This window comes from Equus quagga, chromosome 2 (assembly GCF_021613505.1).
Source record: "Equus quagga isolate Etosha38 chromosome 2, UCLA_HA_Equagga_1.0, whole genome shotgun sequence".
Classification (NCBI taxonomy): Eukaryota; Metazoa; Chordata; class Mammalia; order Perissodactyla; family Equidae; genus Equus; species Equus quagga.
The window spans coordinates 594,951-619,006 of NC_060268.1; the positions used below are offsets into that span (position 1 = coordinate 594,951).

At 44.8% G+C, this 24,056-nt stretch overlaps 1 protein-coding gene across 4 annotated transcripts in view; it reads right to left on the reverse strand.

The window, feature by feature from the left end:
- Nucleotides 1–24,056, reverse strand: part of FRMD6 (FERM domain containing 6) — a 199,459-nt gene that overhangs the window by 44,064 nt on the left and 131,339 nt on the right. The window contains exon 4 of one of the 4 annotated variants that reach the window (XM_046655223.1): nt 18,124–18,216. The exons of the other annotated variants lie outside the window; for them this stretch is intronic. The gene's annotated coding sequence lies outside the window, so the exon portion shown is untranslated. The remainder of the gene's footprint in view (nt 1–18,123; nt 18,217–24,056) is intronic. 4 annotated transcript variants of the gene reach the window in all.

A 24,056-nucleotide genomic window follows, 5' to 3' on the forward strand; every position in this document is an offset into this window, starting at 1 on the left:
TAAAAACACACTTCTGAAAGCCCGATTCTGGTACACTCTCTAAAGAGAACAGTAATAAGCATAACTCACTCAACCAACAACTGCAATGGCTTCTGTCCTGGGTTCACGGAAGAAGTGATGGGACTCTTCACAGTTACTTCAAATATCTCAAAAAGCCTGAGAAAACTTGCGTGTTTACCCACAATAATATCAAGGGACATTAAAAGACCATTCACCTAAGGAACTTTAACATCATTTTTCAGTGCCTATTTTGATAACACATTTAGTTTTATGTGTCAGATTTAAAAAATGAAAACAAATGACTTATTTTGATAGACGATCTTTCCAAACATAAGGCCCAAAGAAAGCGAGGGAGAGGAAGATAACAAAAGTGACCCCTAAGGTCGAACGGCTGGGACAGACTTAGGTGCCCCATACACATTTAAACAATCTTAGTGAGAAAAAGAAAGTCGTCCCTCTGTCCCGGCCGTTGTTCAGTGGCTCCCCCCTCCACCGTGGCCCTCAGCGTGTTCTCTCCCAGATCTGCAAGTCCCGTCTCATTCTTCAAATCTGCAGCCCGCAACGCAGCCAGGCCACCTCATGACACCTGTCTGACCTTGTGCATCACCCAGCTGCCCCCTTCGGCACTACAGCACTTCCACGGGACGACACCGCCACGCTAAGGCACAGAGACCTTCCACGGGACGACACCGCCACGCTAAGGCACAGAGACCTTCCACGGGACGACACCGCCACGCTAAGGCACAGAGACCTTCCACGGGATGACACCGCCACACTAAGGCACAGCAATCTCTCACCGTCAGTCCCTCCGTCCTCAGTGTGACATTCTCTAACTCACGCTCTGTACTGCTGCAAGGGCTCCCCAGTGGCTCCCTCAAAGGACCTGCTCTCGTATTTCTCTGCTTTGGACCACACTGTTTCCTCTGCCTGTAATATCCTCGCTTTATACTATCCTGCCCACCACCCACCTCCAAAAGAACAAAAACCAGGCAGGGGGCCGGCCCGAGGCCGAGTGGTTAAGTTTGTGCTCTGCTTCGGCAGCCTAGGTTCACGGTTCAGATCCCAGGTGTGGACCTGCTCCACTCATGGCCACGCTGTGGTGGTGTCCCCCACAGAAAGCAGAGGAAGACTGGCACAGATGTTAGCTCAGGGCCAATCTTCCTCAAGCCAAAAGAAAGAGGAGGAGTGGCAATAGATGTCAGGTCAGGGCCAATCTTCCTCACGGAAAACAAACAAAACCAAAACAAAACACAAAGTATCTTCTTCTCCCTGGAAAAGTGAAGATGCCATCCGGGAAGCACGCCAGCAGGGGGCTGAGGGCGCTCCTCCTGCACTCTTGGCACCTGTCCTTGTTGGCGAGTCTCTCTCCCCACTAGGACCAGCATCCCCTCAAGGTCGCGACCTATCAGCATCTCTAGGTCTCTAATGCCTGGGACAGTACTGGGTCTGTAACAGGCACCCAGCACGACGTGCTGAATGATTTAGAAATTCACCAGAAATGTGAACAAATTCCCCAGCAATTAAGATTAAAATTACGTTAAGAGGCAAGCCCTCACCCCCACCGCAGCAATGGGAGTCAGTATTGGCAAGAGCTTACTGAACATTTTCTGTGTGTCAGTTACAAAGAAAAAGGCAAACATTTCTTCTTGTTTTTAAATTTAGCGGCTGAACGTAATGGGAGATACTACTCTCCAACACCGTCAACAAAATACAGTTTCGAGGAAGGTCTCCCTGTGCACCGGGTTAAACCAGCCTGTGTGCAAGCACAGAAAAGATCCTTCAGTTGGGACGCATTAAGCTGCAAGTACCAAAAATATCCAACTTAACCCCGGACTCTGCAGCCAGACTGACTGGGTTCGACTCTCAGCCAGCTACTTACTAGCTGTATGAGCCTGGACGGGTCCCTTCACCCCTCTAGGTCTCAGCTTCCGTATCTGTAAGATGGAAATAACAACAGTATCTACTTTACAGGATGTTGCAAGTCATATGGTATACACTATCTAAGTGTTAACTATTAGTAAACTACTTGAATGATACAGAGGAGTTTATAAAAGTCAAAGTAACTTGAAGCCTAGAAGTAGACAGTGGGCTTGTGGGTGGTTTGATGTGGTGGCTTGCGATGTCACCAGCTTCTTCCTGGTGCCTTGGTCACTTCACGTTAAGGCTGCATCTCTCAGTGGCCACATGGACCAGAACCTGGAGGCAAAGATGAGCTCTGACACTCCCCCTGGTTGGGGGTCTCGGGTCCCGAGCTGCCGTGCAGTGGCAGGGGCATGGCACAGTCAGACCAGCGTCAGCCCCAGGGCCCATCTCGAGAGCTGGAGCTGGGGGTGGGATTCACTTTCCCTGAAGGACATGGACATCCAAAACCTGGGTCCCTCTGGGCAGCTGGGAGAGAGGGGAGATGCAAGATAGGCAGCCCACAAGAAGAGCAGAAGCGATGGTAAAACTCATGCATTTTAAACCACAAAAACTTTATTTTTTCACAGCCATCTGTATTCAAAACTCATATCAGGTTTAGCAACCAGGGACAAAAATTCCTTTCAACCAAGATGAATTTCTAGCATGACACCGCCAACAAAAAGTGCTGTTCTCAGGGAAAATCTTCCAACTTAGAAGCATCTGCTTCTAATTTCCACAATGAAATTCTGATTCCTTCATTCAGGGGACTTCACTCAGTTCCCCCCGACACAGGAACTGAAGTGTTCTAGATAATGGTTTTGCTGTGAAATTCTCATTATCTTGTAGTAATATATGGAATCCTAACATTAACTTGACTTATTTTTCCCCTGAAAGGTTTTTTCCAAAGAGAGCACAAATGCCTTTAAGAAAGATTGAATTAAGCATTTGGGAAGTTGCTAACTTTCTTTTAACATTGCAAAAGGATTTTCCATGTCATTAAATGGTTCTTAACAACAACAACGAAATAAATGTAAAAACTAGAAAGATAAAAGTCCATTGACGATAGAATAAAATGGTACATTAAAACAATTCAGCAGTGACCACTGATGAATAACAGCTACCAGTTAACAAGTACGACTCTCAAAAACACTACTGAGCAAAAGAAGCAAGTTAGAGAAGAATATACACAGTACGCTTCCTTCCTAGGAACAGGAAGCGCAGAAACGGGCGACTCCACGGGGACTCGCCCGGGATATGCACGTGTGTGGTGGGACTGGAAGGAACGCACAGGCAGGATGAGCCCCCAAACTTTCATGGTGGAGCTGAGGGGGGCTCAGGGGGCGGGGGTGGCTTCAGACAGGGGCAGGAGCCGCAAAAGGAGCTGGGGAAACATTCTTTTCCTTAAGCTTGGTATGGATACAGTGGTGTTATTACTGTTACTGTTTAAAGTGTACATGGACGCCGTAAACACTCTTCTTTGTGTGTATTTCACAATTTAAAAAGTAAAATAAATCAGAAAATGCTGTGAATAACCACACACTTGTGATCAAGCTTCAAAAAGACACACGAGGCAGGACGAGCAGGGAATTCTAAAGCTCGCTACTCCCAACACAAGGGGAGGCCATCGAGGACCCGTGCAAAGAACAGCGGCGACAGACTAAGAGGACCTTAGACAGGGCTGTGTTGCCTACTACACAGCTGTTCCCACGACCCTCAAATGGAAAAAAGCCTTGGAATCCTGCTGTTGTCAATGAATTATTCTAAGAGTTTTACAATTCAGCGGCATGTGTATGTGTTAACTTCTGGGTTTCCATCTCCTACTAAAGGGAAAATAATGTAACACAATACAATCAGTTGAAAATGTCACCGCTGCACCCGGGCTCAGAGGGGACGTGGTCCAAGCCGGTGTTCTCACAGGTGAAGGGCCCGACACTGAGCGAGCAACCCGACCTGCCGGGAGGGCTCCAGTAAACTGGGGCACCTGCGTGCTTCTCCTTCCAGGATCTTTCTTCCCTAAATTCTATCTAAAAACTCCCACGGGTGGGAAACAATTAGTTTAATCCTGTCTCCTTTCAGAAAGTTCACGTTTTATATGTTTAAATAGAAAGTTAGGGGCCAGCCCTGTGGCAGAGTGGTTAAGCTCACACGCTCCGCCTTCGGCGGCCCAGGGTTTCACTGGTTCAGATCCTGGGCACGGACATGGCACCGCTCGTCAGGCTATGCTGAGGCGGCATCCCACATGCCACAACTAGAAGGACCTGCAACTAAGATATACAACTATGTACCAGGGGAATTTGGGGAGATAAAGCAGGAAAAAAAAAAAAAGATTGGAAACAGTTGTTAGCTCAGGTGCCAGTCTTTAAAAAAAACAGAAAAAAAAAAAAAAGAAAGTTAAATGATCTCCTGAAGTAAACAGACCCCAATGCTAATAAGACCTTGCCTTCCACCCTGAGAGGTGCAGAGCCACATGTAAACAGGGTTATGAAGCCAGAAAAGACTGAGATGCCAGGAATCCTTAGACACACAAACCATGGGCCAAAATTATTTTGTTAAACAGACACACCCAAGGGAGCAGCATCTGCTGTGAGACACACCCTCACACACACGCACGCTGTGCACGTGCCAAAGGTGCCACACACAGACCCGTGTGAGCGAGGCCCCGTCCAGGCCCCTGCACACTAAGCGAAGGGCGAGAGCACAGCCCACAGGCCTCACGGCAAGGGTCCCTCTGCACATTCCTGCAAGGCCTCCGTTGCTACAAGAGCCCTCACGTAACACCCCTCTGTGGGTTTGCTATGAGTATAAGTCAGAGACAAAGATGTCACATAACCTCATAAAGACATCTGAAAGTATCAATGTAAAACATCAGAGAAAATGTTGTACACCTGAAGCTAACATAATATTGTACCTCAACTATGCTTCAATAAATAAAACCATCAGAGAAAAACTATTTTAAACCATTTCCATCCCCCAGTTACAAAAGCCCTTAAGAGAATTAACAAAAAATGTTTATTTTATATATGGCTTCTTTATAACAGTTTCACAAAATATTTACTATTGTTATTGTCACGTAGGGATTTATCTCCAACACATTAAGACACTTACACCAGGGGCCAACCTGGTGGTGTAGTGGTTAAGTTCACACGCTCCACTTTGGTAACCTGGCATTCACAGGTTCAGATGCCAGGTACGTACCCAGACATTGCTCACCAAGCCATGCTGTGGCAGGTGTCCCACATATAAAATAGAGGAAGATGGGTACAGATATTAGCTGAGAGCCAATCTTCCTCACCAAAAAATAAAAAATAAAACACATATCTAAGAAAGTCTTCACTAATCAGAGACCAACACTCCAGACTTTAAGAACACCCCCGCACACCCTGTTCCTCTGAGGCACCATCAAATCATTAGCCAATCTACTCTAAGGAGATAGGTGACTTATGCTATTCTGGAGAAACATGAATCTAAGTCTGCTAAGGGGGCTGTGGGGACATCACGGAGCAGGGTGGCCTCCCTGGGGTTTCCCCAGGGGACCCTTCAGTCAGAAGCTGGCTCTCTTCTACCTCCATCCGGTGTTTAACTCCCTTAGCTCACTTCTGGAAGACAACGACCATGAATCTGGCAGTTCCACCAAGTGTGGGATCTCGTTTTCAAGTGGAACTTCCCAATGCAGTAACATGCTATCTGCCATACACCAATTCACAGGCCTTATGTCTGCAACGCTTCTCAACGGGGCTTTTGAAATAAGATACAAACCCAGTTAACTCAGTTATTACCCATATATTCCAAAGAGAATAGAAACGAAAGCCATTTCACAGGGAAGCTCTGGGCTCCCTGGGGTGTGAAGTCAACAAAACTCAGTGAGTCACCGAGCAGGTCAAGTCGCCTCCATCTGACCTGCCTTTCATTGGATTTTCTGGTTTTGTGATGTGCATCCCCCATACCCTGGATGAATACACTCAAAAGAGAGCATTCTTTCTCAAAGTGATCATCCTCTAATGCTTTGAGAGAGCCCTGAAGTCTGGTTTTTGAAGGGTGTGGAGGAAGGAAATCAGAATTCCACCTCACCCTACACTAACAAGGTTAATCCTCCATGAAAAATGAAACCATAGCTCAACTTTAAAGGCTGGAGCTAAAAACCAACCAACCAACCAATCAAACCAACGCAGAAACTGCTCTCCCTCCGCTCAGCACTGCCTTTCCACGCGGCTCTCGTGGAGCTGGAAGGCACCCAGTTCTGAGGCTGACCAACAGCCTTGACCCTGGAGAAACCAGACGAGCAGCCACTCCAAGCTGAGCCAGTGCTCAGGGCACCACCACCGCCCAACACCAGCAGAGCATCACTGCCATCCTCCGCCCTTAATCCTACCAAGAGAAGGCTGAATATGACCAACAGCTGCCTTGGAATCATACCGTCTCAGACCCAGAGGAGAAACTACTCAAGAGATCAAAAAGCACTCTCTAACGGAGCAGTGCCTGCCGTCCTCCAGGACCCGCAGATCTGGAGGAATCTGGTGTTGGTCCTCGTGCAGGCTTTCTAGGGAAGGGTGGACGGGAATTCTTTTCCAGATAATATTTGGAAAGTTTTAAGTTATCTACTGGCTTTTTATCTTCAATACAGGTCTCGATAATGGGGAGATAAAATCCTGAAATTCCCTCTAAAGTCTTTTAAAAACATCATCCACCTGAATTAATCTGTGTAGAATTTGGAAATTATTTGTTCTAAGAGTATAAGAAGTCATGACAATTTATAAAAAATCTACAGCTAACATCACACTTCAGGGTTGAAAGACTGAATGGTTTCCCCTAATATGGAACAAAGCAAAGCTGTCTGCTCTCACTATTCATACTCCAAGTGGGGGGACTCGCTGTCTGATCTGCAGACCTACTATAAAGGTACAAACGGTAATCAACACAGTATAATACCGGCCTGAAGACAGACATGCAGGTCAATGGAACAGAATAAAGAGTCCAGAAATAGAGCCATACATAAAAAGACATTTGATTTTTGACAAAGATGCCAAGGTAATTCAGTGAGGGAATGAAGTTTGAACAAATGGTGTGGAACAATTAGATATCCATACAGAAAAAACTGACCTCAACCTTAATATAAATGTTAACTTGAAATGAATTACAGATGCAAATGTAAAAGCTAAACTATAAAACTTACAGAAAACTTCTAGGAGAAGATCTTTGTGATCTTGGGTTTCTAAGAGCACAGAAAACACTAAACATCGGGGAAAAAAGATGAACTGGACTTCCCTAAAATAAATAAACTGGACTTCCTTAAAATAAATAAACTGGACTTGCTTAAAATAAGAAATTCCGTTCTTTGGAAGTCACTTAAAAATGAGAATGTGATTCTCAGACTGACAAAAGTATTTTCAAAACATTTATCTGATTAAAGATTGAAATCCCAAAGACAGAAACAGCTCTTAAAACTAACAGAAGACAACGCTTTTAAAAACATGGCCAAAAGATTTAAACAGTCACTTCACCGAAGAAGATATACAAATGGCAGATAAGCACTGAAATGACGCTCAACATTATCAGTCCTTAGGAAAGTGCAAATAAAAACTACAGTGAGATACCACTATGCACCCACTAGAAGGATTAAAATTAACAAGACTGATAATGCCAAGTCTTGGTGAATTTGGAGCAAGCAGAACTCTCAGACACTCCTGGTGGGAACGTTACAGGGGACAGCCATTGTGGAAAGCAATCTGACAGTTTCTTATAAAGCCAGAGCTTCATTTACCATACAGCTCAGATACCTGAGTTCGTAGGTATTTGTCCAAGAGAAGTGAAAAGACACATCCACCGAAGAGTACACATGGACACTCACAGCAACTTCATTCAAAAGAGCTCCAAGCTGGAAACCATCCAGACATCCACTAGTAACAGCTGACAACTGAATACAACGCGACAATGAAAAGAAACTACTGGCAGACGAAACAAACGGCATGAACCTGAAAAGCACTGTGCTAAGCAAGAGACACAAGACTACGCCCCATGGTTTGATTTACGTGAAATTCTCGCAAAGGCAACAGCGTGAGGGCAGGACAGAGGGGTCCGTGGTGTGGGAGAGGCTGTAGGAAACTTCCTGGTGTGATAAACGTTCTTTGTCTTGTGAGACACCAGTTACATGACTCTGTACATTTGTAACTTTACTTTTACTGGATGTAACTTATATCACGAAAAAGCTGATTTTTAAAAATCTGTAGTGACTCTATGTGTTCATGAGAGTGTCCACATGTTACAGGACCCTCCACTACCTCAAAACCTGTGCCGCGTGACGCACCGTATAAACAAGTGACACAATATCAGCTAAAGTGGCAAAATCCACAGCTTCAGAAAGTTTAAACTGACCTTAGAATTAAAATGGAGGAAGTCATGGTGATTTAGAAATAGACTATAACTTTAAATGATAGTAAGTAAAAATGAAGCTTGGCCTTCCACATTTACCCAAGTTATCACCTAGCAAGAATTCTGGAGAGATGAAAGGAAATTTCTTGTTAAACAACAGTTGCACGGCAGAGTTTAAACAGGCAGTATTTCACTTGTTACGTGGTTTAGCAGTTCATCTGTCCGTCTGTCTCCCCTCATCAACCAGGCTCTCCTTTCTGGAGGGTGGGTCCACGCCTGGTTCATCACTGAATTTCCAGCAAAATGCTGGCACATAAAAGACTGTTGAATTAAAGAACCAAGAGCAGATGTTCTCATGATAAACTTGGTTTGATTTGCAAAGTCCACATGGAAGTAAAACGTCCTCCAGAAAGGCCGATGGTAGACACGCTTTCATGAGACACCAGCACCACTTCACTCAAGCTCCACAGCCTTCACTCCAATGTAAAGATGCAAAGTTCTAAGGAGAAATCAAGCAACTGTTCACTGTCTCACCTATAATGCATAATGTACAATCATTTCAAAACCCCTTTAATTTCCCTTTACAAACCAATCCTACAAATAATATCTTTTTTCAAGTAACAGCTGCTCTGAACAAGGATTGATAGTGTGAAATTTTAGATATATGTTGCTTTCTTCAGACGAAATCCAATGATCTGGAATTTTGTGCCAAGTTAAACGCATTATCACGGGAAGTAGAATATGTTTGAAAAGATTACCCTAGAGTGACACAATTCTCTATGGCATAATCAATGCAAGCTAATTAAGGAACATAAGTTGATTCAGTATCTGGCAGAAACTAAAATTGACTTACAAAAGTCCTAACAAAAAAAGAAATCAAATGTTGCATCATAGTTTGCAAACACTCTGGAAATGTTTTATCAACATGGTGACTGACTGGCGGCAAGAAAACAGCATAGGCCTCAGAGCTGGAAGAAAAGTATCACACCATGGTTTTGTGACAAACTCTATCCGGCAGAGGTGTCTACTCACACAAGTCATCTACCCCCTCCGTGTACAAGAGGGAGACCGTTACTCTGAGGATCAAATAGTAAATAAACATTCCTTCTAAAACTACCAAATGTCATATAAATTATGATGCTGCCAGAAAATCTAGTGGAAGGAAATAAGTGCTCACATTCCTTTAATTTTTAAGAAAGAGATAATATACAAGAATCACGGTTATTACTCTGATGAACACTATGCACCGTTGCCCTACAGACACATGTGCACACACACACACAACACCTGTGCTTGACTTTAGGGCTTCAGAGTCTCCCCTTCACGGCCTGCAGCCTAGGTGAAGCAACCCTGGCCCAGGCTGGCCCACATGCACTGTAACGACTTCTCCACTCCTCTTTCTCCCGCCGACACCTGTCAGCAGTAGCGACCACCCAGACGGCTGTGCTTAAGCTCCTGAGGTATGTCTGCACAGGCACCGCACTGACAGAGCACTTTCAAACACAGTACTTCCTTGGAGCAGCATCTTCCAGTCTCAGACAACTCTGTAAGATCCATGACCTCACTCACATATCAGATGGAATTCACCTTCTGAATTGTGATTTGTGCTAACACCAAGCTCTAAGGTAGTCAGAATTCTTAATCCCACTGCACCACTATATTTCCATCTTCATTTAGGAGGGCAAATCTCGTTAATTAACATATATATATTTAGGAAAAACTATTTTACTCTACATTTTAGCATCTCAGAGAATTGAAAGAACCCCATTTGGTATTATTCTTATGATTACATACAATTATTCTCATAATCAAACATTTTAAAATATATATATGATTTTTTAAAACTACTGTAGGGACCTAATCAATGGCATCTTGATTTGTCTCTTGACAAAAATGTTCTATTTTATAGCTACATTCTACGGGGAATCTTCAAAATTCAATCTTTATTCAGTTTTGAAAACTTAAATGAAATTTATGTTCTTCAATGCTCCATTAAATCAAACTGTATTACCGGTACAAAAGAGCTAAATTTTACTCGTATGGCAGACTTGGAAGATACACAGGTATTCATAAGCACAGTTTTTAGTTTGTTTTATGGGTCAAACTGCTCCCTGGCGTGTGGAGGGTTTAAATTCATAAAGGTAATAATAAAGTAACTTTATTCATATCCTCAGGGGGAAACACACAGACACACAAATTTGAATAAAATGAACTAAGAAGGAGAATGCTCTATACATGATTTTAGTTAATTTCTTTTCTATCAGCCTTTTCATCCCAATATAGAACACACCAGTGTCAGATGAAGCAGGAACAGAAAACAGGAGGGCTGAAGAAATAAGGGGAAGCCAAAACTCCTATCTTCAAAGAGGTCACGGCAACAGCAGAGAAGATGGGTGACACAGCAATATAAATTTTATTTAGAAATAATCCCAACTTTTTGGTCTTTTTTCCCCCCAATCTGAAAGAAAGGTAAGACCAACATAAACTCTTTTCTAAGAAAATGTGATGTCCACAATCACTCATTCCTGGGCCACAGGGCTAAGCATATCAGCTCAAAAGGTCAGAAGCCCATGTCAAGACAACTCCTCGCAGACAACCTGATCACAAGAGAGGACACCACCACTTGTCAAGCCAAGGAGAAAAAAATGCAGCATGGATGAAACGGGCATTTCCAAAGGAAAAAACCTGTGCCGTGGTCACCACAGGAAGCAGAGGAAATGTGTGCACACTCTCCCTGCATTATGCTCACGTGGCACGAGGACAAGAAACCCTGCTCTAAAGCAGCCTGGGCAGATACCCCAAACTAAGGCATTTCAAGAGGGACATCGCCTTCTTGCAACGAGAAATCACAGATCATTTGTAACACTGCATTCCAATGTTAATTTCTAAAACCCAATCTTTACTTACGGTCTTTTGAAAGTTTAAGGAACAAAGTTTTTATTTTTCATAGCCTTTTGAAAATTTAAGCAACAAAATGTATATTTTTCAATGCCAACATTAAATCTGAATACATATCACTGTTATGGGAAAAGTTTTATTTTATTTATATGTCAGACTTGGAAGATAGGCAAATGGGTTTTCCTAAACACATTTCTGTTACATTTTTACGGCTCAAGTGCCTCCCTGACTTGCTGAAGGTTGAAATCTAGATGACGGTTCTCTTGCCTTATAAAGGTCTGAAAGAACGAAGCTGTATGCTGTGGGGCTTAAGTCAAGAGCCCTTTTCTCCTAGGAGCTGTGGCAGAATTCAAAGGAGGGAGAGATGTAGTACCTTGTCCGTCCTCAAACAGCTTCCTGCTCCCTGGGAGGATGTAACTCGCTTCCTAACACAGACAAAGCATCATACCAGGCAGAGACATGCCAGCAGGAGCCACCACTACCACACGCCTGGTCTAGCCCAGAAGAAGGGACTCTGCTGAGTAACCACCTCCCAGACCCAAACAAACCCTCACGCATCCCAGCCCCTTGGCAGTTGAGAATATATTTCAAAATCTCAACAGAAAATAGATTATATGTGAAAATGCATTAATTTAGATCCTATATACTGATCACAAATTCCCTGAAAACTTATTGGTCAGAAACGCAAGTCTACATCAAGAATCCATAAGCCAATTAAAGAAAATTTGTTTTATAAAATTAGACAACTTCCATCAGCTTTCCCTGCGAGGTTTTACGCTATGATTGAAATTCACAAAAAATTCTCTTTCCACTTCTTAAACACCAGAAAAAGCAAGTATTTCAGGAAATTACAAATCATCAGTTCAACCTCCTTTTTGCAGATTTAAAATGAATGTGAGCTCAGTTAACGAACACTTGACGTTAAAAAATTTTATTTTAGAAAGATTTATTTGGAATTTATTTAAATTCTACATGACACAACACTTCTTAAAAACTATTCTGTGATCTGATTTTCTTAAATTCCTTTAAGATCACATTTGAAAATCTTGGGTTTATTTGAACTAAAACTTCCTTAAGTATGTTAAATTTTCCGAATCTCCTTCTATAATTACAAGTAACAGGAGTTTCTCAACAGAAATTTCAGAAATGGCACCATCGCAGCTGATCTTTGCTTCAGTGTGACACTCAACTATGCAAAACATTAACTTTACCACTATATTTAGATAGGTTTAGTTAAGTATAGAATTCTATTTTCTTTGGGGAAAAAACTCTTAAAGCATCTCTGATTGTTGTGATAAAAAATATGCAACCACACAAAATTCCACTCTGATTTTTGGCTCACGTACATCATTAACTTTACTGCTGAGGTTTTTCATGACACCATATTACTTCAGCCTAAGATCAGGCTGATAAACCATTAATATTTTTCAGTCATGGGCTTGGAAATATAGAATAAAGGTACTGTCCATCAGTTACTCTTGAGGGAAAATATCCGTTTATTTTTTTATATCCTATCTTGAAAGCCATTAAGAAAAGTCCTTACTGAAAACACTTGAAATAATTACAGTTTCATAAAATAAAAGTTGTTTTGCAAGATAGCTTTATCTGAAATTTCTAGCCCAATTTCCCTTTTGTCTTTTGTTTACTTATTTATACAGTTCAACTTAGATACCAAACAAAATACAACGAATGCTAGAGATATAAATTATAATTCTTTTTCATTAATGCAATGACTACAGCCAATGGTAAATTCTTTGGAAAAGTTTTTTTTTAATTCTTAATTTGTTACAGAAATACCTCTATTTGTTTCTAAGGTTAAATTTTTACATTCAGAATATTTTACAAACTGCTATGGAATTATGAGCACGTCAAGTTTAGAATCTGGTCGCGCTGCACTGCCCACGGCAGCACCCCCCGCAGACCAGCGTGCTCTGTTATAAGGGCTCGGCACTCCCCTACTTCTCAGTAGCGCTTAACAAAACTGAACAGTCACGTACTCTGTTATTTAATTCTGCCTCTCCAGCTAAGAGGTGAAAGCTTCAGGAGATCAGGGATATCATGCCTGTCAAGTTCACACCGTCTCCAGGGCCTTCTGCACGGTGTACACACGACTTGTCAAATGAAAAAATAAGACATTTCAGACAGTATTAGCCATGAGAAAGAAGCATATCTAAAATAATGAAATGGTATGGAGTAATGACCTATTTATTTGGAAACTTCATCCATCTACATACAGAATCAGAGAATTGGCAATAAATGAGGTGTTTAGTGAATTAAGTCAGATTACACAAACGCTACTACAAAGCTACAAAGGAATGGACATGGTAAATTAAGAAAGCCCTATTTAAGAAGTAGATTTTATACAAGATTTTGATATTTTCTAATTATTCTACAGCATGGTTATGGTCACAGATTACCACCCACTGGAAGCTAAATCTAAACAATAGTTAACTTAGTAAATCTAAAATTTGCTGGCACTAGCAAATTATAAGATATGGCTGTTGCCCTCGAGAAACCTCTAACAGAGGTGCGGAGCTGGAAAACGTAAATAAAAAGACAACTGCACAAAGCAGCGTGCGCGAGATTCCAACGACATGATACCAGCAACGCGCAGCTCCACTCGGTGGAAGAGGAGGTGGCAGGACCCGGACTGAGGGTGTCCCTGTTTGAAGGGACAGCGAGAATTATTCGGCCAGACTTAGGAGCTCTGAGAGGACCCTGGAAAATAAGTGTCTACGACTCAAGGACAGCAAACGCCCATCACCACAGGGGCGGCAACAAGGAGTAAAGCCTGCAGGATGGAAAACACCAACGGCTACTTGGTCTCAAGGGTGGGGCAAGAGGATCTTCGAGGGGGACTATGGGGGACTGCAGAGCACACGTCCCGTGTAAAAGGGGAAGCAATCTTTCTCCAAAAGATCACAGCCACACTTTCCAGGTTTTTAAAAGGTGTAAAATTCAATTTTTTTTAATGCAAAATTTCTCAATTTTCAAATGCTGGCAAATAAACGTTTCATGTGTTAAAAAACAAAATATGTCTGCAGCCAATCTTGCTGGTGGGCCACAGTGTGCAGGTCTGGGTTGGCATGTTGAATTCCATGCTAAGAAGCCTGGACTTCATCCTGCAGTCACCGACTTCAGAGACTTAACGTTTATTTCAAGATTTGCTTAGCTTTATACCTCTGCACACTCCAGTTTACCGTGTGCAACACTTGGCACTGACAAATTATTTCACGCTGGCCCTGTGTGAGGATTTCTCTGTTACAAGTCAATTATGTTCATTTAACTAACTGTACAGTGATTTACAAGTTTCAGCTGAAAAAACAGTCACAGCGATACTAATAACACAGTGTCGACGTGGCGGTCAGAGAACGCTGACGTGATGTGTATAGACCACAACCCGCTGGAAACACACTTGGAACCACTGGAGCTCCACGTCTCAAAAACACGCTCCGTAACCCACTGCAAATGAAGTCTTTGCCCTTTCCAGCATTTTCCTGTAATTAGCAACTTTCTAAAGACTATTACCATAGTTTCCTTTATTACCAAACACTTGAACACATGTAATAAAGTTTTAATTCTATCAGTCACTGTAAGCTTTTAACTATCCAAAAACAACATTTACGCATTAAAGGCCTATGTGCTAGCATTTTAACAGGCTTAGGGAAAGAAAAGATAATTAGCATCAGGGACTTGTTGATTCGTCTTGATGACAGTGTTACAAAAAGTCAGTGCTGTAATTCAAAGGTAACTCCCAGAAGAGAAAATTCTTGGTGCATAATTATGATATAAAAACAGCACTCTGAAAATTGCTTCATCGCATGCTTTGAAATAATATTCACAATGACAGCCAGCAACAAATTATAGAAGAAACCTTAAACAAGCCACGCTTCTATTATTTGACTTGCTCTGGCTCTGGGGAACCCCTAACCCGAGCCATCCACTCTGTGAATGGAGGCTTCCAGGCCAGCGGGCACGATTACGTGTGCACAGGTCAGCTCACGTCTCCCCCTCGGGCCCTGCTGTATCCTTTCCACACAAAAGGATCAATGGGTTGAATTAAAGAACGTGCCTTTATTAGAAAAAACAGAAGACAACACAAAGTGACAGTGCTTCCAGGATATAGTTTTCACCCAGAGGGATTCAATAAAAAATAAAAAACTGCATTAGAACTGCATTTCTATTTCAAAGGAAACAGACTACAATCTCACTCTAGAGCTGCACCAATGACAACCAGGGGAGGATCAGGGCCGCTCACCCTCAGGGCGCCCAGCATTCCCAAGTCCCACCCACCCCATGCTTCATCCCACATACTGAAACGTACTCACATCCAATACCGAATATTTATATATAACAGAAGAAGCGGAACTAGAAATAAGAGTCATCTTTCATAAGCTTTTCATTCTCTCCTGAGCCCATTCCAGTTGGGCTTTTGTCCCTGCCCCGCCACTGATACGCTCTTGTCAAGGTCACCAATGACCTCAAAGTTGCTAATCCTGCGAGCAGTGCTCAGTGTGGCCTCTCTGGCCTCTCAGCAACCCCAGCAGCTGACTCACTCTCCTCCCTGGAGGCTTTCCCTGACTTCAGGGATGTGCTTCTACCTTCCCTCGGGGCTCTGGCTGCTCCTTCTCAGTCTTCTTCATGTCCTCCTTATCAGCTCAGCCTCCAAAGACGGACGCGCCTGAGGCTCAGCCTCCAAAGACGGACGCGCCTGAGGCTCAGCCCAAGTCCCTTTACCACAGGCAGCAAAGTAACTCCTAGTTTCTTCTCCCCACGGTGCAGGTCCACAGAATTAACAACATCTTCCAACAACAACACTGTTACTTAGGGAACGGAGACATTTAATTAGGTCTCCTATGTCGGAAATTTGTGCATAATACCTTTGGCTTAAAATGCTTTCTTAGGAGATTTCTTCTCTCCTCTACAAACTGTCAACACTGATACAACCCAAGGCTTGGTCCATGGACTTCTCTCTGTCTACACACACTCCCTAAGCGAACTCATCCAAATTCTGTTGGTGACTTGCAAACTTGTATTTCCAGCTTGGACCTCTTCCTTAAACTCAGGATTCCTGTATCCAACAACCCACTCAACTTCTCCACTTGGAAGTCAAACACAACCTGTTCAAAACAGCTCCTGGCTATCTTTCCCAAACCGATCCTCCAGCAGATCCCATCTGGTTCCGGGCAACTCCCTCTTTATGCAGGAAGCCTTGGGTTATCCTCACTCTGATCTCTTTCTCACACGCCTCAAACACAGTCAGGAAATCTTATTGGTTCGACCTACAAAATAAATCTTGGTCATGCCTCACCACCTCCTCCACCGCTACCGGCACCTCTCAACTGAGTTATTGCCAACGGCTGCCAACTCGTGTCCCTGCTTGCACTCTTGACCACCCGCTCCATCCTCCTATCTCAACACGGCAGCCAGTGATCCACTAAAGCGTCAGTCAAATGACCTTGCTGCTCCGCTCAAAACTCTCCAATGAGTCCCCATTTCACTCAAAGCAAAAGCAAAGTCCTTACAATGATCCACCAGGCGGGCCCTATACAAAGTGCTCCCAAACCTCTTGGGCCTCCTCCGCTCCGGCTCTGTGGCCTTCTCATGCTCCTTGAACACACCGGGCACTCTTCCATCGGAGGCCTTCCCCGGGCCCTCTGCAAGGCCAGCTTCCTCCCTCAAGCAGTCTCAGTGAGTCCCCCCGGACCTCACTGCTTCACACGCCCCGCATCCCTTCTCCAGCACTCCTAGCGTTCCACACTTGGCTCTGCTTCTTCTTTTTCCAGTCACACTTATTACCTCCTAAAATACTATAAAATCTGCTTTGTTGTGATTATTGTTTGTCTCCTAAGAGGATATAAGCTCCACGAAGGCTTTCTTCTTTATTTTGTTCACTGACTTATCTCCGGGGCCTAGAACTGTGCCTGGCACACTGTAGACATAGGTTATGTTTAATGAATTTAATTAAAAATTTAAGAATTTCAACTTCAAAGTTTTCTTTTAATAGTTGAGCCTTTTACCAGATCCTGAACATTTCTGTTGCTTCTAGAAAAGGCCCTTTGTAACTGAAGAACACAAAGATCCCAGCCTGACCTCGTGGCCCAACACAAATCCAGTGGCCCAAGGGAAGCTAGGGACGTCCCACCTCTGGCCGTCAGTGATTCTGCTCCGAAAAACCAGGACTCCTATGAACACTCACCTGGAAATGCCTAATACCTTTCCACACATGGATTTTGTTTCCCCACCCAGACAAGAAACATTCTGCAGGACTTGCACAAAGTATTCAACACAGTCTTAGAAACTTCACAAAGACATAAACCCTGTTTTTTGATGAACTTAGGGAACATTTAAAGCATTAAGTTTACCAAGTTCAAGATGTTAGACAACGCCTAACAGGGCCCAGGGTTATCGGGAGCGGCCCCCTTTAATGAACAGATCAGAATGATACATCATGATTATTCTGGAGCATCCTGTGCCCATTTTGCCCGGGCTTGTAATTATGCTATTTAGATGTAAATGTGCCTTTCTAATGTGCTTAAGTTTGTTTTTCTTAAACACTCCGTTTGAAACTTTCAGGCTATTAATTTCCTTTGAATGAATGGTTTAAAATCTCAAGCTTTGGGCCTCATAACAGAACATTGTAAAGGTCTGACCCACATTCTATAAACTGTGCCAATGGTGGGGGTGGGGCTGGAGGAACAAACAGCAACTCCCTTATACCTAATAGCAGCTGTCTCTAAAAAGACTCATGTGAAACCTATGGTACAAGAGCAAAGGTGTGGGCCACAGGTACTCTTTTAAGTTTAAAAGCACTTTGCACATTAATCATCATACAGATAAGTTTTTAAATCGGGAGATTTACTTTTTGGCATCTGAAAGGAAATACTTATCTAGCAGGCAGAAGCTGGGGGACTGAGACTGCTGGAAATTAGAAAAGAATTAGGAAATATAACTCACCCAACTGGTGATCAGCAGGACAGGCCAGCTGCCGTTGGCGCAGCAACACACCGCCCACTACCTCTAACTCAGAATACCAGGTTTTCTTGCCCACTTCATGCCATCAAAAAAAGAAAATATAACAAAGTCTTGTAAATTGCTTGTAAACTAAGGCTTAGGAGCTTCCAAGAAAACTATAAATCCCTCTGTATGTCGTTTCTTTTTGTGTTAAGTAACAAGAATTAACATTACTTGATTCTGTGTCAGACCAGGCCAGCTGCTTCATAGGGACTATTTCACTTAGAACTCAAACAACCCCATGGGACCGTTACTATTACTGTCCTCATTTTACAGACAGGAGAAAGAGGTTGAGAGAGTGAAGCACCTTCCTGGAGATGACGCAGAGGGGAACAGGGAGCCTGGGCCTGGCCTCCAGAGGCCTGATGGCAAAGGCCTCGTTCACTGTCACACGTCACCCCTCACTTCCGTGCCGCCTTTCACATTTTAGTCTTTGCTGCACTATTTTGCACTATTTCCACGGGCGGCCCTCTGGGGAGCATGTTTTTTACTGTCTAAGATCACACGTTCAGCCTCTGCTGCACAAGCAGCACCTCAGTCTTCCAAGCAGGATACAGTTACCGCCTGCTGTAACACTCCTGCTATTTACCTGTCGCCCACCCTCCTAATGAGCCGAAGTCGAAATTCTGAGCCTTTTCTTGAACCAGGAAAAACGTCCTTTTTCTCTGTAGGGAAATTTCAAAGATACACCTACACTGACAGTTTCCTTTGTAAGCACTTCATCTGTTAGATTTCTCATGACCTCTGTTTCAGGGAAGTGCTTCCTGGGCATGGCCACAGACCACAGTGTCAGAATCTTACTGTTGTTTTAGGTAAACAGGGATGGGATGTTTCAGGGGATATTTAAGAAAAGATAATCTGAAGGGGGGGTGGGAGGAAGGGAAAAGTGTGTAGAAGAGGAGGCATAATGGCAGGAAGAGGGGAAAAAAATCTTTTTTTGCAACACCTTCTTAAGAATGAACTATTCTGAAAATATTCAGAAAGCAGTCCTTTGAAATTAGGGTCCATCTAGGTCATTTACGGATCAACAATGAGTCAGGAGGGCCCCACAACATCACCTACCTGGCACTCATGACCCAGGTCGCCCTGGAGAGCCCTGGAAGGGGCAGAGAGAAGAGGGTGCACAGGAGCCCCAGGCGCCATCTGGGGCCGAGCGGGCGGGCTCGAGGGGGACTCTGCCTGGCGGGTGCTGCACCACTCACTTCGGGCAGGGCCCAGTCTTTCTCAACAGAGCCCCAGACACCTTTGCAAGCACTGGAAAGGGCACTCACCCTCCAGGCAGTGGATGACCGCAGAGTGGGGCTGGGTTTGACCCTCGATGGCACCAGTCTAGACAAGACTCAGCGTCAGAAGCAGCTTCCACTCCTGGCGCTGTCATCAGCCGAGACCGTGCAAGTCACTCAAGCTCACAGGGCCTCAGTCCCTCCATGTCTAAGAAACAGTGGGCTGGCTATCACCTAAGGACCCTCCTGCTTCCCAGTTCACAACGGAAATCCGGCAACATCCACGGGCATGTCTAATGGTGTCCCTGAGGTGCTGGGACACTGTGCAGAGTGGAGCCTTCAAAGTCTTTGTGACACTATATCTCTCTCACATTTTTGAAGTAGTTTTTCTCTTTTAATCTTAAGACTATACTCTCCTTTCTACTCCAAAGTGCTCAATTTTTCTCGAGCCATCAGGTCACACCCCACATATCAGCCCCAGACTACCCAAATGTCCATCAACAGACAGATAAACTAGGTATATCCATTCACAGAAATAAAAGGAGGACGTCCTGACACCGGCATCAATTTGGACACAGCACTATGTTGAGCTAAAGAAGACACACAGGGGTCGGCACAGTGGCGCAGTGGTTAAGTGCGCACATTCCGCTTCTCAGTGGCCTGGGGTTTGCCAGTTTGGATCCCAGGTGCGGACATGGCACCACCTGGCAAGCCATGCTGTGGCAGGCGTCCCACGTATAAAGTAGAGGAAGATGGGCATGGATGCTAGCTCAGGACCAGTCTTCCTCAGCAAAAAAAAAAAAAAAAAAAAAGAGGAGGATTAGCAGTAGTTAGCTCAGAGCTAATCTTCCTCAAAAAAAAAAAAAAAAAGAGAGAAGACACACAAAAAGAACTTAAGATTCAATTGCATTTAAATGCAGTCCAGGAACAGGTTAAAATCAACCTATGGCAATAGAGGTCAGGACCATGGCCACCCCCGGGGCAGGGCTTGAGATGTCAAGAGGGGCTTCTGGGCGCTGGCAACGTCTGCTTTTTGATTAGGATGCTGACTGCCCGGATATGATCACTTTGTGCTGTACATTACCGATCTGTGCATTTTTCTGGTTGTATGTAATTATTCAGTAACAAGTTCAAAGAAATAAAGTCACAGCCCCCCCACCTCCACCCACCATCTGTGAACCTGGACAGCACAGTGCTGGTACCCGTGGGGAGAAAACTAACCACATTTCATTTCATGTGAACCAGACAAAGAACTGCTGGAAAAGCTAAGGGAGAAACTTCATTAACTTCCTAAAATCTTCCTTCAGAACTTGCTTGATGTTTATAATTTTCTCCTTCATGTGAAACTGCGGTGATAAGCTAGCACACACTACTGCTTTTTCCTCGGTCGTGATATAACAGAGAAACGCTGTTGCTCAAAGTTCTCTAATGTATGTGTACAAAGGTGAAGAAAGTAGAAAACACCTGAAATATCCCAGGAGAACCAATCTGGAACACTGAGCTTCTAAACAGAGCTCTGAGTCAGAAACATCCCAATCATCACATTAACGAGACGACCTGGCTAGTGACCAAATCCCTACCTTGTTCTGAACTCGCTGCTGGTGAGGCCACACGGGGCGGGGCAGGTGGGACGAAGCTCCCAGAACCGGCCTTCTCCTTCAGCCTGCATCTGGTTGATCTGAATTTGGTTCAGCAGCACAGCTGTCTCCTCCTGAAGTAACACAACTGGCCACAGAGCAGTGACTTCTCCCCCTTCCCTGCATTCTAGAAGCCTCTCTGACCAACATGGGAGACTGCGTGCGTGCTCCACTCGAGACATACAGAGTGACCCCACACAAACCTGCATCCGAGGCAACGCCACCACTCAACCTCGGGACAGCCTGGAGCTCAGAGAGCTTGTTTTCACTCAAAACCTTCACCCGTTGTTACTGCTGGAGGGCCTTCTGGTCCCACCCATGGGTGGCCGACACCAGCTCTCCCAAATGCTGGGGGACTAATTTAATATTTGTGGACTCATTGGGCTTAGACAAAAATGTTTCCAGTCTTTGAACTGGAAAGCGGCCTGGGGTGGGGGACAGTCAGAAGCACCCGGTCCCTGAACATTACTGAATACCAAACGAGTGACTCAACAGGACGGCAGGCGAGGCTCCCAGGGCAAACACCCCTCAGCAGCGCGACTTCATGTGTGCAGACCTCACTTCTAATCCTTCTTTTCTCAGCTGAAAAGATCTTATTTAATTTCTACTTTTAAATAGAAAGTCCTCCCTACTTCAGCTTTGTTTTAAATACTCATCCTTCTAAGTTTAGGTTTTCCTTGCAATTCAATGCCTAGTATTCTACTTCTTCCTTCCTCTCACATTCTCTATTTAACTTGTTTGTACTTATTTTTAAAAGCCCCCAAAGGCTCTTCCTCAGGATAATGCGCAGCTCAAAAAGGCCCCCCAACTACCCCCATATCAAACTTTAATGACAGAGGCCAACAATATCATTTTTCCTTTTTGGGTTTTAAGAAAGATACGTTTTAACCAAAATTTTGCCACTCTTGAAATTCCATCACTAAATCTTTCCTATTCCTCCCTCCTGCCTTCAATTGTTTAACACACAATCACAATGTAATCAAACTCCTAAAATGTGTAATTATATAGCCACACAAAGACTTCCTAGAATATATATAACCTCAAGTGTGCAACACACACCCTTTATAACTCTGGCGTTAGGAGTACAGATGAGAAAACACACTGGAGTTTTCTTAGAAGTGGTGCTGGCTTTTCTTGTTGGTGGGAGAGGAGGATGGAAGACCATCACACAAGGACCGACTGTTGTATCCGAAACCACGGACTGTGTTATGACAGGATTCTAAGGAAGACTATAAACACACTTAAGACATTTTTTCTTTAAAAGAAGAAAGCTGAAATTACATAAAGGAAAGAGAAAGCTTCTATAGTTTACCCACGGAGGACACAACACTGGACCCCCCCCGTTTCCCCTCTTATGAGACAGACAGAGGCTTCATCTACCAAACCAGGTCACTTGTGTGGTTCGTATTAAGGCGTAGTAGGAAAAACCCATCTTTGTATGAATGCAGAAAACTTTCTATCCTCTGGAAGACTTAAAACAAGATTAAAATAACTTGAGAAGGCCCGTGAAATGAATTCTGAACCCAGGAAACCACCTAAGGGATCATGTGTGAACGCCATCTGGGAGCCAGGCAGCCGCATCGACAAAGGGAAAACTTGTTGAGATCATCCAAATCTAAAATTCACATACATTTTTACATCTGGACTGAATTAATCTTTTCTTGGTACTGGCTTTCATGTAATAAAATAATTGTTTGCAGGTTTTGGGGGTTTTTTTAATCCACAGCCTTAGAAATCAAAATGTGCAACATCCAAGCTGAGGACCACAAAGGATCCCTTTATCAAAAAAGCGAGTTGTGAGACAGAACTCACTGACACTAAACTCTGGACCTGACAGCTCAGTCCCAAACAATTCCGCCGAAACTTTCATTTCAGGCGTCTGCCACAAAAGGCTACACCAGTCTATTATGTCATAAGTTCTGAAAGCCAAAAGCTCTATAAGCATAGTTAAAAGTGGAAATACAGTCCAGAAACCACAAAAGCTCTATAACCCCCACCCCCTATTCAGCTGGCCTAGCTGAATGTGTTTTTAAAGAACTCAGAGCTAAAAATTATCACCAAGCACAGGGAAACTTGGCTTTCAAAAGCAGAGTCTTCATCCTGGCCCGTACTGTCCTCCTGTAGAGAGAGGGGCATGCTACATCCGCAGTTCAAGTTATGTCCTTGAAGCGGGCAGCTTGCTCCTGTTGTCCCCCAAAACGGAGGCGTGGGGGGACAGAGCGGCTTTCGGTCCCCCGGAGGGTTCGGAGCCCCGCAGGTGGGTGCGGTCCGGCAGCGCCAGTCTCAGGCGCTCTTCCAGCAAGGCAGAGGGGAGCGAGTGCACATTACCTCCGCCTGCTTTCTGGGGAAGACGTCCCGCGGATCACTCGACAGCAGGCACCCCCCGGGGACCCTGCTCATGAATAACCCCGAAGGTCCTTTTACGTGAAACGCACATCCAACGCTCTGTTTACAAACACCGAGCGAGCATCCAGCGCCAGCCGCCTCCCACCGCGGAGGCTGCGTCCCCCGTCGAACCCAGCGTTCACTTCCCGCGCCCCCCGCCCCGGCCGGCCAGACCCCGCCGCCCCGGCGCCGCGGGCTCCGGACCCCTCCCCGAGGCAGCCCCGCGGGAGCAGCCCTTCTGGCGACACATGCAACACGGAAAACTTCCCCACAAAGTTCTGGGGCCGCGAAGCACCGAGCCTGCAGTCGCAGAGGAAATGACTGACATTCTTGGAAAATGAAGCCACCAGCGGCCTCTCCAACGGCGTCTCCGAAGCCCCGAGCTACAGCCTGCAGCGACGGGGAGGGCTCCGCGCAGAAGCCCGATCCGAATCGACGCTCGTGAAGCCAGGCGACACGCGCTGCGGGTCCGCAGACGGAGCGCCGGAGCCCACGCGGAAAGGGGGCGCGGGCGGCCCCCGGCCGGAGCAGCCGGGGCGCGGAGGGGCCCTCTCCCGGCCGGGCCCCGCTCCGCCGGGCTCTGACAGCCCCCCGCCCGCGGAAGGCGCCCGCCGGGCCGCATCCCGGGACG